Genomic DNA, 11441 nt, shown 5'->3' on the forward strand with positions numbered 1-11441 from the left:
CATTAAAATGTTCCTTCCTGTGTTCTGAAGCTGATTAATGATCTAAACTGGTTACAGAAGAAGCCAAAGCCATGACTTGTCCAGGGTCCACCCTGCTCATTCACCACCAGCAGCGTGGTGTTCAGCTGGCCCTGCATTAGCCTGCGATGTGATTAGCCTTTTCTGCCCGAATAACTGTACTTGCAGTTGTAAATTATGTTGTTGCTGCAGCTGCTCACTGACCACCGCCAGTCAGCTAGAGGGAGGTGCTCATTTCCGCAAGATTATGTTGGGGATGTTTCGTGCTGCCATGCAGCTGTGTGTGTGTGTGTGTGTGTGTGTGTGTGTGTGTGTGTGAGATATGTTATGTTAGCTAATATAAATGTAAAACTGTGTTCTTAATATTGAAACCTTTCCCAACCTTTCATTTAGAAACGTACCTGCAGTCTGCTACATCACTGTAGAGTAAATGAATGATTTAGGTAATGGCTCGCTTTGAGAACAAGTTCAGTGTAATCTTTGCTCTTTAGTCATATTCATTAAACATAAAGTACTAATTACTTCTTAGGAAGGTAAACAAGGCTTCCTCTCAGAGTCTTATTTGATACAGAATATTTTTAGTGAGTTGTACTATCTGCTTAAAGACTGTTTGCCTTAAACTGTGGAAGGAATAATAATGATTCTTTGGTTTTCTCAGTTGATTTTAGAATTTGGTGCTCACTAAAGTGAATGTACTATATCCCCCCTAATTAGAGTTATTGTTGCCCCCGAAAGGCCTATTCCTCTCAGTAAATGACATTATTAAAGCAAATAATTTGTATTTTGTTAAATTTATAACACATATTTAACTGATTAAGATAAACTCTGGTAAGATATACAGCTATATCTATAGGCACTGTGATCTGATCTCACACATTAGCAAGCTTCTGAAGTAACTGTCTGTCTATTTTTCCAGATCTTTTTGCTGTACTCTCACTCTGAACTCTGGAGAGGGCCTTGTCATTGGTGTTTCTGAGCATCTGAGAATTCTGTGAACCATACAACTACTGGGAAAATCCATGTCAAACATTGCTGCCTGACACAATTTGCTTCAACATAGCAATCGTCTAATGCAATCCTGAATAAATTCCCAGCAGAGATAAAGATAACAAGAAAGAGTGTCTCAAAGGGTGTGATTTTAAAGGAACTGAACGCTATCAGCATGAACCTGGGACAACAGTTTTCCTTGTTCTGAGTCCCCAAAAGAGGCTGGAACGGACAATTAACAGAGTATTAACAGAAACCTGTATTAACTCTAAAATCTATGTCTGCCTTGGAGTCAAATTAATCAAGCCATTCAAACCATAATGAAAAATAATTGGCAAAAATAAAATGTGCATATGATTTATTACATTATTTTATGAAAATGCATATTTTTTGCAGTCCAAAAACTTATAGGCTAAATATAAGATATCAGGCCTAAAAAAATGACAAAATTAGCAAGTGTGCTGATATAGGCTAAATGGACAGAGCATGGTGGAATTGTTGAAGCATGTTACAGATGACTGATGAGGTTTTTTTTATGTACTCATAAAAACCTTGATTGTGTAGGCACAGAATCGTGGCCATTACTGAGTATATGCTTTTTGTTCCTATCATGGCCGTTATTAGCTCTGTGTGTTTCCCCTCTCGTGTACCTTGAACCTTTCATACTTGTTTTTGTATAAGAGCACATAAGAGCATGATCTTACGCTCTCTCTCTCTCTCTCTCTCTCTCTCTCTCTCTCTCTCTCTCTCTCTCTCTCTGTCTGTCTCACTCTCCCTCTCTTTCTTTAAGCCCCCATCTCCCACCCTATTGTGTTAGACCTCTCCAACCTCAATGGTACTGAAACCCAGTGTGAGTCTCATGGTTTGTTGCCAAAGAAATAGAATGGGCTGGTTGTATTTCGTGAGGCCCCAACACTTTGTAGCACCACATGGCATGTCATGAACCAGCTAGCTGCTAAGCAGGCCAAGCAACAATAGCCACTTGGTAAAACAATCAACTATTTTCATTTAAGTATATAATATACTGCAACATTTCACTCTGTTACAATATTCACTGACACCACTGATGAAATAATTCAGGGATTCTTAAAACAGCTGCACAGCTCCAAACCAGTCTCAAGCTAGTTCAGGCCCCTCCCTATGTCATATGCAGTGGCATTCAGACGAATCCTCTCATCTCATTATATCTAATTGTGCCACCTATGTTCTGTTTGTTTACCCAGCTTTCCTGGAGGGAAATAAAAACCTCAGCAGTAATTAGATGCACAGACCACATGCAGCTCCCCAATTTGCAGGCCAAGCAAGGGGCATAAAGAGGAATCAGGGCTTTTTATTTTCCTGGAGTAAATGATGAGGCCAGGAATTACAGCCACGATAAACAGTTCATTGTCGGCCGTCCCTATGTCCCTGGAGAGTAAGACTGCTGTGAGTCCTGAAGGAAATCTAAGCTTATATCATGTCATAATAATATATAAATAATGTATAAATAATATCAGCATATTTGACACTTGTGTGCACATGAGTGTTTAAGAGTATGTGTGTCTAGGCGTGCACGCGTACGCACGTGTTTGTGTGTACATCTGGCAGCGTGTGTATGTTTGTGAACATGCATGTCTGTGTGTGTGCACACGTGGGAGTGCGCATGCTTGTGTGTGTGTCACATTTGGAAGATTGCGTGCTGTGCCAACATGATACGCATTTCACATGCTCCTGCCTGACACCCTTACTGTGTGAATAAGTGGCTATGCATTAAGGCTGTATACAAGACAGTATCTTTAGAGAAGCTGATTGGGCCAAGATTTTAGCATAGATGCCAATGTTACATGAATAATTAATTGCAGTGTGGGTGTGTTGATTTTAACAAATGTTGCTTAGGACAGCGTTCGCTAATCCAGACCTCGGAGAGTCACAAAGGGTTTACATTTTTGGTCTTTATCAGTGCGTAGTAAAACTGTATTGGGTGTTCCGGAATGCTTGGCTCAGGTGCACTGGGAGCTGGGACCAAGCAAACTGGATTGGCTAATGCTAGATTAGATTAGGAAATGACAGCCTACATTGCAGCCAGCTGTATAACAAGAAAATAAGTGCCATTTTGTGGTGCATCTTAGTAGAATGCTTGCTTTTAGCGATGGGTTGTTGCATAATAATACACTGAGAAGTCAAATTCCTGCCAGGCAAGGTCACAGGATGGTACAAAATTAAACAGTCAGTGCTTTCTCTAAAATAGATACGTGTGTGTGTGTGTGTGTGTGTGTGTGTGTGTGTGTGTGTGTGTGTGTGTGTGTGTGTGTGTGTGTGTGTGTGTGTGTGTGTGTGTGTGTGATTATGGCTTGGCTCGGCTGGTAAAAAAGCTCTCATTCAAACAAAAGCATAGAAACAGGACTGATCTCCCAGTCTCATATACCTACATTGTTACAGGGCTGATCTCCCACTCTCATATACCTATAATGTTACAGGGCTGATCTCCCACTCTCATATAACTACAGTGTTACAGGGCTGATCTCCCACTCTCATAACTCTCAAATACAGACACAGAGACAGGAATAATCTCTAGCTCTCGGACACCAAGGCACAGAGACATAATCACTCTCCTACTCTCAGACACAGAGACAGGACTGAGCTCCCGTTCTCAGATACAGAGAAAAAATTGGTCTCCCACTCTCAGAAACAGAGACAGGATAATCTTTTTCAATGCTGTGTGAGGATGTGTGCCAGCAAACACACTAGTTAAGCTCCCAACCCCACCGATGTGGATAAGGTAACCTGGAACTGACTTTTTCTTTTCCACAGCAGGGCCAGAAAAATAAAGAATGGGTAGGCCCACTGTCCTGGATGACAGATGCAGTACAGCAGACTCCTTAGAGTCAGTGGCATCATCATCTTCTGTAAAACATACACGAGACACTGGTTCGATTTCCAATCCTTTCACTCTTTCTCTGTTTCCAGTCTTCTCTCTACTGTTGATTCAGAACTTTTGGGTCTGACAGGGAAGTGACATGCAGCTAGAGTTGATTAGGAACTAACAGCTGTGTCTCATTGTGTTGATCCACTAGCCTACTGTCTCTCCGGTGCTGTCCCACATGTAGCACTTTTCCACTGGTGCTGATTCCAAAATCCTGAACTATGCTGCTCTTTTTCACCATAAAATCACAGGTGCTTGGCCAGAAAAATCGGTGCCATTCTAGCCCCATAATCTGGCTGGACTGGAATCAATGAACCTGTGACACAAGTGGCCAAAGGGCAGGGTCCTAGCATCATCTTGTAAAGTTGTTTACTTGCCTTATCTCCATTATCTCCAACACAAGAACCACAGCAAATACAGCAGTAATGAATCATCAGTGGTCTGTGGAAGAAGCAAATGCATTACTTAGAAGGCATCTAATTATTTAACTAGAAATAATGATAAAGGATTAGAAAGATTTTGTATCCTTATAAAATGATCTGTGTACAAAGCGAGGCCTCTGTAGAGGCCTCTACAGACTTTTGAAAAGGACTCTGGAGACCTCTGTGTAAGGCACATCATCTCTCCACCAGGTACAGGATTGTACAGAAAAACAATCTTATCTTCCAGAAGTAAGTCTCCGTAATGGTACCAAACTACAACTGGTAAGTAGTGAATATCAATTTGCATAATGGTAAATGATGTATAAGTTGGACATAATAGTAGAAACTATAAAGATCAACATGTAAAAAGGGCAGGGTGATTATATAATAGCCTTTAAAAATAGTAATAAAATTAGTACTCTGGATCTTTACTTTCTAATTGAATGTATAATTTTAAAGCCAGTAAACTGGGAATTCACAAACGAAAAATTTAAACAGCTTATCGACAGTCCCTTAGCAAGTAATTAGAGAGCATATACTTAATTGATTCTGTTGATCATATTGGTTAGTGATTTTTTTCAAATACTAATTAATCCTTAATAAAACCATTTTATCATTATTTTATTCATTTGTACAGGTTAAGTTATTAAAATATTTTTGCTATTGAACTAATAAAAACATAATGATCTTATATTAATCTTTATTGTTACAGAGATTATACTTTATATATATGGGTTTATATGGTAGAAATAATCATAATTACATTTTATTTTGGGTTAAAAGTGTTTAAAGCTGGATTGGTGTTTAAATTCTCTAATAAGTTGTGCTAGTGTTTAAATTTTATAATATTGCTCTTATTATTTCCTCTTATTGCCTCTTTCTTATAGTCAGAAACTTGTTAATAAGAACTGGGTTCTTTCTTTTAGACCCTTTGCTATGGAAATTCAAGTCTAAACAATTCAAACCCAGTGTGATGTGGATAAGGTACTTATGTTGTGTTGAGCCACTGTTTGTTTAGCTATCAGGAACATTATTCAAATGTTTTAAAAAAAAATTATATATATATATATATATATATATATATATATATATATATATATATATATATATATATATATATATATATATATATAAAATCTATTCATGTCCATGAGTCAGTTTTGGAAACTGATAGATCACAGTAAAATCAAGCGATCTGGTTGGGGCCCGTATTTCAAAAACTAGAGTTTTCCCATGCAACAGTGTGGAGATGTGGAGGGTATACTGAGAATGGTGTGATCAAGTATAGAGAATATAATAAGAATAGTGTGATCAAGTGTAGAGTGTATACTGAGAATGGTGTGATAGAAGAAAGGGGACCCAGCGAAAGGGGACCCTCTAAAAATAAACTCGTTGCTGGAAGGAGTCAGAGAAGTGTTTCAAGAATCGTTCTGATGACATAGCTGGTGTTCCAACTAACATGTCCCAGCACACAAATTCGTCGTTCCTTAGTACAGTTGGACTACAACAACAGACCACTAGTTTGAGTGCCATTACTATCTAAGGGAAACAGAAAGGCAATACAAAAGAGCACAAAAATATAATCACTGAGCGGTGAGAAACATCACCTTGTCAGATGAATCCAGATTTCTGATGCACCATGCTGATGGGAGGGTCAGAATTTGTCACAAGCAGCATGAATTGATGAGCCCTTCCTACCAGGTGTCAACAGCTCAGGGTGGTGGAGGTGGAGTAGTGGTGTGGGGAGTGTTTTCTTGGCAGACCCTGGTCTTCTGATACCTCTGGATGGACATTTGGACAGTAGGGCTCACCTAAGCCTTGTGGCTGACCAAGTTCATCCTTTCATGGCAGCTGTTTACCCTATGGTAGAAGAGCACTTTTAGCAGGACAATGCGCCATGTCACAAGGGTGATCCAGTCTTGGATTTGTTCCAGAAACATGCCAGCAAGTTTTCCATGGCCTTCCTGGCCTTCACAGTTCTCAAATCTTAATTTTGTACAGCATCTCTGGGATGAGGTAAAATAGGCTGATCAGAGCATGTCAGTACCTCCATCTAATTTTCAGCAAGCACAAGAAGCTATTCTGTCCACATGGGCCAAGATTCCCACAGAACAATTTCAACACCTAGTGGAATCTATACAATGATGAGTTGCTGCAGTTCAGAAGGCCAAATGAGGTTCAGTGCACTACTTGATCTAATAAAGTGGCCATTCAGTGTGTGTGTGTGTGTGTGTAAATGACAGATGTCAATTACACAAGGTTACCAGAGAAAGTGCTTCTGAAACATTATGTACTTTGCTACAATTTATATATATATATATATATATATATATATATATATATATATATATATATATATATATATATATATATATATATATATATACACTAAAATATATATATAGTATATATATATAGATAGATATAGATATACAAAAAAAATAATTATATTTATAATTGCAAAAATAAATTATATATATATATATATATATATATATATATATATATATATATATAAAATTTATTTATTTATTTATTTTTGCAATTATAAATATAATTATTTTTTTTGTATATCTTTATGCTTTCTATTTGTCACGATCAGTCCCTTCCATCTTCAGTGTTCTGTGCTTTCCCTGTCTTGTGTTTAGTTCTGTTCAATAGTTTTGTATCGCCCTCACATTGTTTGATCGCTTACACCTGTGCCTCGTTTCTAGTTTTGTGAAGTTCATGTATTTAAACCCTGTTGTGTGCCTTGGTCTTGGCTGGTTATTTGAATGATTTATGTATGTGTTTAGGTCATTGAATGTTTGCATGTTTATTCGTATGGTTGTGTTGGTTTGTACTCCATATTTACTAGCCTTTGCATTTCCTAGCCCTGAGTTTTCCCTATCCTTAGTTCTAGCATGCTTCCCCGTTTGCCTTCGTGTATGTATTTATTTTGTTACTCATGTATCTCCATGCTCTCTGTGTTGGCTCTATGACCCTGGACTACGACAGCGACACTGATTCTAGATTTGCCTCTATTAAATCTCGCTCTTCTCCGCACATGCGTCTGCCTCCTTACCGCTCCATGTTACACTATTTAAATCAATTGACATTTAGGTGTATTTTTAAAGAACCTAAATGTTATGAGAATAGACCTGTTTTGCCTTGCCTTGCTTGACCTGCAAGGATGTGGTCACTGTATTGTAGTGTAGTTCATTTCTTCTCTCCCCTCCTGCTCTGTGCTGTCTCTCAGCCCTAAGCAGCACCTGCTATACATACAGCAAAATGTGTGACCTCGGCAGACTGATTCTGTTGCTTCTCTTTCCACTCTCACTGTCTTTATGTTATTTATATTAATCTTTGTAATCTGTGTTCAAAAGATTTGACCAAAATGTCAAATCGGACAGATCATCAGTCCTGAATAGATAAAGCTAAACAGATGTTCATTATGTTTAATAAATCAATGTCACGGTTGGCCAGTCCACCATCAAGAGGGACACACCCACAACAGACGGGGGCCATAACATTTGTCTACTCCACTCTCAATCACCTGATTACTGATTGGAGACACCTATTCCATATCATTGTGTCTCCCTATTTATGCACCCACCAGTCCCAAAGAACAATGCTGCATATTAGTGGTCAAGGATACTACAGAGTTCCCCTAGTGCATTGCAACTCAGTGTTCATAGCATCCCTGCAGATTACTTTACCATTTACAACATTTTAGCTGACACTTTTATCCAAAGCAACTTACAATTATGACTGAATACAACTTGAGCAATTGAGGGTTAAGGGCCTTGCTCAGGAGCCCAACAATGGTAACTTGGATTGAACCAGCAATCTTCTGTTTATAAGTCAAGTACCTTAACCACTGGGCCATTATTCATCATGGATAATAAAGAGCACATTAGCTCAACTTCACCTCTCACTTCTTCTGGGCTACCAGCGTCACAATCAAAAAAAAGGTACAGATATTAAAACATATAAAATGTTATATTTAAAACATATAAAATTATGTAACATATTAATATAAGCATGGATTTTATAACTTATATATCTTATATTTCAAACTTTTTTAAATGATAAACTCTCTTCAACTTCAGAGTCATTATATTTGCTTTACTTTATATCTTTGTGGTATGTGTTAATGGATATGCTGCTTTCCTGCATAAAAGTTTCCTGCCAAAGTTGAATTTTTGAAATCTGGCACATAACATGGTTTATTATTAAGAATATTCATAGACTCTTTCCTCACTCATTCTCTGCCACCTGCCCAATAACCTGCTGTTATTGTTCATCCAAGGAAATCTGTCAGGGCTAATTTGTCCTTGTTAGTTGTTGACTCATCCCATAATGAAACCAAGTAATAGCTCCGAGTCATTCTTTCCCACAGGCTTTACATAATACAAGAAATGATGTGCACTTTGTTTCCATATGGTTGGGGATTATGGATACTTGCAATCATTATATGTTTGGACCATTGCCCTGCCAGCTGATGTCTGTGGTACCATCTCTACCATGTCACATCTGGTCAGTTACTGTGTTTCTCTCTCATAAGACAAAAAAAGAGCATGATCTCTCTCTCTCTCATTCATTCTCACCTTCTTCTTCATCCTTCTCTTCCTCCTCTTTAAACAATGCGCTATAGAAACAGTAGTGGTGTATTCATGTTTACCTGTCCGGTGGGGTCTGAATAAATGTCACATCTATATTAGTGAATGGAATCTCTGGCTTGGCGTCTTCTTCCCCAGGTCCTAGTGCATTAGCAGGCTGGCAGCATGGATAATCGCCTACAGATGAAGGTCACACACGTGCAGAGGTGTGGAAGTTGTCAGAAGAATATGGTTCCATTAAGAACTTAAGTACTTCTAGGGATTTTCAAAACCATCAACCTTTAATGCTCAGCCTCTGAGGTCTTCGTCTGCTTCTCAAAAAACAAATGCAGGTTATATCAAAAAATTGAAGAATCATTACCATATCACATTTAGCCAGTAGTCCCATACCTTACTACTATACTGCTACAGTAGTCCTACACTATTCACACACTTTGAGCTGCAAGTGGTAGGTTTACCTGCCAACGACCAAGGATTAATTTCAGCACCATGGACAGCAGCTCTTTCAGCTAGCATGAGCATGTCAGCGCCATGGCCAGCTCCTCAAATCAACAGTGGAGCTCAATCGGCAGTTATTACTAATTCCACAACAGCTTCACATCAGTGAAGGATTCAAAAGAAATAAAAACTGAAGCAGACAAGAGGCTTTTGGAGGGTGTAGTTACCTTGGCTCTCAATAGACCACTTCTCTGAAATGGACTTTCGATCGCAAAAACATGTAAATTTAACAATTTTTGTTTGCCTGTTTGTAATTTATTTTAAATGGAAAGGATCTTGCTCAGCATACAACACAGAACTGATCACACTGTTAATGTTTATGCATTTTTATTAGGATAATAAAATGTCTTAGGAGACAAAAATAAAGTATGCCACTGATTTAGTTTTTATCTGTATGGTTTCTACAGCTGTACTGAGTGAATACTAGAATGCAGTAGCTTGAACAAATGCAGGCACTGAAAATATTTTCTTTGACCTTAATCAGTGCATGGAGTTTAAATCCAAGGTCTGTAAGTCAAAACCAACACTAAAGCTTTGTGTGTGTGTGTGTGTGTGTGTATGTGTGTGTGTGTGTGTGTGTGTGTGTGTGTGTGTGTGTGTGTGTGTGTGTGTGTGTGTTGTTTATTTAAATATTCCAAAGGTTCCATTATGGGAATATGAATGATGCAATGTAAAAAACTAATAGTAAAATATTTAGCAAAGAATTTAAGCTGTACTAGAAAATATACAACAAAGAGAGTAGTGTGTGTGTGTGTGTGTGTGTGTGTGTGTGTGTGTGTGTGTGTGTGTGTGTGTGTGTGTGTGTGTGTGTGTGTGTGTTTCATAATGAGGCAGTGTCTGTCATAACTGTGTCAAGTCTTTTTCAGCTCTGTGGTCTGTTTTTATTGTGTCTCAACATGAGGACCAAAAATGTGAAAGTCAATAACACAGAGAATCATTAACATTCAACTGCACTTTCTCAGGCACATGATGGTAGGCTCCTTCCACATGAATCACTGGTTCAAGGAGCCTATCTTCCACTATGCTAATGGCCATTCTCATTGCAAATGACATGAAGAACAACAGGACAGTTATTTGCAGTTATTTAGTATATATGTATATCTTTTAAGGTTTCCTGTGTGTGTGTGTGTGTGTGTGTGTGTGTGTGTGTGTGTGTGTGTGTGTGTGTGTGTGTGTGTTTGTAGTATATAGCAGATATGTCCTCACAGGCATTCAATTAGAAATACCACCTAATTGAGAAGCAAATAGACTTTAATCCTTGAAAACATTATTTATATTTATAGCTTATTGTCTATGCAGTATAGACTAGAATAATATATTCCTCTCCGGTTATTTTATGAATTACATTTAATTTTTTGTCACTTAGATGCATTTACCTAAACACCAACCTCATTCTCAAAGCAATGTCGCAGAGCCCCACAGCATAAATGTAGCTGGCCATCTTAATGTTTATTATCATTGTGTACTCAAAAACTAAAGAATGTATCTTAAAAATGCTAAGTATAATTACCATTGCATCCATGTGATTCTTATTTGAGCACAACATACAAAATAAATCAGATTTTGTCAGTCTGCTATGTATATTTCACATTAACACTTGCACAGTTCATTGCAGATATCACTGCATGCAAAATACAATGTACAATCAACCAAGGCAATTCTATTCTATTCTATGCTTGATTCTAGTGTGCGATTCCAATCACATCACTTTCCTACAAATGAAAAGCAAAAGAGCACCTGCCCCACACCTGCAGTCCCTGCCCCACACCTGCTGTCCCTGCCCCACACCTGCAGTCCCTGCTCCACACCTGCAGTCCCTGCCCCACACCTGCTGTCCCTGCTCCAGACTTGCTGTCTACCTCACCTCACACCTGCTGTCCCTGCCCCACACCTGCTGTCCCTGCCCCACACCTGCTGTCCCTGCTCCAGACTTGCTGTCTACCTCACCTCACACCTGCTGTCCCTGCCCCACACCTGCTGTCCCTGCTCCAGACTTACTGTCTACCTCACCTC

Source organism: Electrophorus electricus, chromosome 12 (genome assembly GCF_041902795.1).
Source record: "Electrophorus electricus isolate QZ-2024a chromosome 12, ASM4190279v1, whole genome shotgun sequence".
Classification (NCBI taxonomy): domain Eukaryota; kingdom Metazoa; phylum Chordata; class Actinopteri; order Gymnotiformes; family Gymnotidae; genus Electrophorus; species Electrophorus electricus.